Genomic DNA, 3,279 nt, shown 5'->3' on the forward strand with positions numbered 1-3,279 from the left:
GGAATTCCGACGACTTTGCTGTTAATCGGAATGTCGTCGGAATTTCGTCGGAATATACCGACGAACTTCCGACGACTACAACGGTTACATTTTTTATCGGAATGTCGTCGAAAAGTCGTCGGAAAATTCCGACGAACCGTATGTCGTCGGAATTCCGTCGGAAATGGCCGACTGAATTCCGACGACTTCATTTTTTTGGATTTGGTCGGAAATTTGTCAGTATTCCGTCGCAAATGTCCGACGACCTTGGTGTCCGTCGGAAGATCCGTCGGAATTCGGTGTGTTTTCTTGTAGTGATTCATTTTTAATCAAGTACTCAAAATAGTAAGTACTCGTTTTAAACAAAGTCAAGTACAAGTCAACAAATTTATTATCCGTGCAAGACAATTCAAATAGCAAGTACACGTAAAATTGCGAGTACTCATCTTGTGTCCAGCCCTAGCTACAAGCTCTCTTACCGGTTTAATGTTGGTGGAGTTCAGAGAAACGGAGTTTAATTATGTAGAAATACGGTGTCAAAAAAAGAGGGGTTTGTTATATATTTAACGGTTTTGAGTAATTAAACCCCTCAACTAAAGACTAATCGTAAAAAAACTCTCAACTAAAAATCCTATGAAATTAACCCTCAACTTTAATTTCGTTAACATATGTTACCCTCCGTCTAAAAAACCGTGACGGAGGGTGACATACGTTAACGGTTTATAATTTGAAGGTTTATAATGTTGAAAACTTAGTTGAAGGATTTTTTTACGATTTAAAAATAGTTGAGGAGTTTTATCACTAAGAGTCATTAAATGGTTTAATAACTTTATTATCATTTATACATTGTTTTATATTGATTTTTTTTGTCATCAATTTATACAGACTCATACAGACTCTTAAACCAAACCGGGAGATATTGATCCATGTGAACGACGAAAGACAGTTGCTTCCTGACACTGTGTGCTAGGCTATCCGCCGTTGAATTTTATGTTCTTGGTACATAGATGATCTCTGATTGGAATAAACCTTCTTTCAGGACTTTAATATTTTCAAATAACTTGCAAAAGTTGTGCATTCTTCTGGTTCTGAAACCATCTTCACCAATTGAGAACAATCCGTTGCAAACATAACCTGAAATTGACGTAAGTTTCTCATATATTCCATTGCCCAGAGTAGTGCTTCCATCTCCGCATGAAGAGGAGAGAGACTAGCCCGAACCATTCCCCGCTCGCATCAGCCCATCAAATCCTTCTAAAGTGCTGAACCAACCCTGTCCGGAGAAAATATCATTCTCTTTCCAGGAACCATCTGTGAAACACCATCGTCCTGGAATTGACGGTAAAGACGTAACCTCTACGTGTGATATTGTCCTCTGTTCATTCACTGTATGTACCTCAGCCCAGAGTGTTGATTTTGTTTCTGATATAAGCGTTTAAAACTAATTTAAAAAAATTAATACATTAATTTATTATAAAATTAGTTAATACATCCTAAATTAATAATTTTTAGTAATACTTCCAACTTAATATAACTTCAAAATATTAAATTATTTGATATTTGGCAATAGTGATATAAGAAAATTTTTGTGTTTATATCGTCATTGTCAGATATCAAATAATTTAAAGTTTCTAAGTTATATTAAGTTTTAAGTAGTGTCAAAGATAATTCATCCATGAAGTCAATTTTTCTATTTAGAGTAAGAAGCATTTTTTTTCTATTTTCATAATTTTCGTCATCCGGCTCATACTTTTCCCCTATATCCCCCCCCCCTAAAAAAAAATTCATGATTATTTTTATTCTCATTGATTTCTGAACAGATATGTTATATTTTTGTTTTCTTAATCAATAAAATAATATATTTGATATATTTTTCTTCATTTATTGTATAACTTTATGTTTCATTAGTATCACGAAGAATGTTAGATTATTTTATCCTAACAAGTAGCAGAAATTGTAAAAACTTATAAAAACCATATTAATCATATGTAAAAGTATTAAAATATTTATGAAACTTTATAAATCGGTTATAAAGTAATGTATTAAAATTTATAAAGTAGTTTAAAAGGCGTATATCAATATAAAATAATGTATAAATGATAATAAAGTTCTTAAACCATTTAATAACTTTTAGTGATAAAACCCCTCAACTATTTTTGAATCGTAAAAAAAAACTTCAACTAAATTTTCAACATTATAAACCCTCAACTTATAAACCGTTAACGTATGTCACCCTCCGTCACAGTTTTTTATACGGAGGGTAACATATGTTTACGGAATTAAAGTTGAAGGTTTATTTCACAGGATTTTTAGTTGAAAGGTTTTTTTACGATTCATCTTTAGTTGAGGGGTTTAATTACTAAAACGAGAGGTTTAATTACTAAAACCCCTATATTTAAATGAGGTGCATGCAATGACAAAATTGTACTGGGGAAACGCAAGAGTGAAGCTAGTTTTTTTTTCTTGCTAAAGAAGAGAGAAGCTAGTTGCTGCTGTAAAAGATCTCGAGCTTGATCCTTTTGTCAAGTGAAGCAGAGGGAACTCAGTGTCCTTCAAAGGTTTTTTTTCCTTATCTCTTCCTTCATTCAAAAGAGTTTCTTTTTTTGTTTAATCTAAAATCTTCTTGCCAGAATGCAATTATTTGTAAGGTTAGTATATTAGGCTTTTTGCAGAATTGACCTATAACTTAAAGTCAAACACAAAACTAACTTCCTTTTTTTTTGAAAATTGGTTTTGCCCTATTCACCCCACAAGTTCATATAATTTACGAAAATACCATCAATTTTTTTTTCTTTTTTTTTTCGAAAATGACATTTTTACTCTCTCACCCTCATCATCTTCAAGTAATTACAAGATTGTCATTGTCATCAATACCACAACCACCATGAACAACCAATTTGAAGCTCTTAATGCTCCCAAAATCGATTTACCCTTCTTCTTTTTTCATTCTTGTGAACTAAACACAACATATCTCTCACTTTCTCTCCACAATGAGCTAAAAAAACCCAAGATTTTGATTCTAAATTTTTTATGGTTCATAGAGTCATAGAAGCTAACGATTCTGGGTGGGTTACTTTCGTTTGTGATTCTGTGTGCTTGGAGAAGCCTTATGTATGCTAAGGAACTTATCTCACCAATTTAAGGTATGACATCGAGTTTTTTTCCAGATCTGTTCGTCAGACGACATACTTGGGAAGTCGTCTGGCTGTAGACAACTTACCTGGAAGTCGTCTGGTCAACGCAGAGGTTATTTTTGCAATTGACTTTGAAATCTGTAACCTGAGACGACTGAAAGTTAAG

Source organism: Brassica oleracea, chromosome C3 (genome assembly GCF_000695525.1).
Source record: "Brassica oleracea var. oleracea cultivar TO1000 chromosome C3, BOL, whole genome shotgun sequence".
In the NCBI taxonomy this organism is placed as follows: domain Eukaryota; kingdom Viridiplantae; phylum Streptophyta; class Magnoliopsida; order Brassicales; family Brassicaceae; genus Brassica; species Brassica oleracea.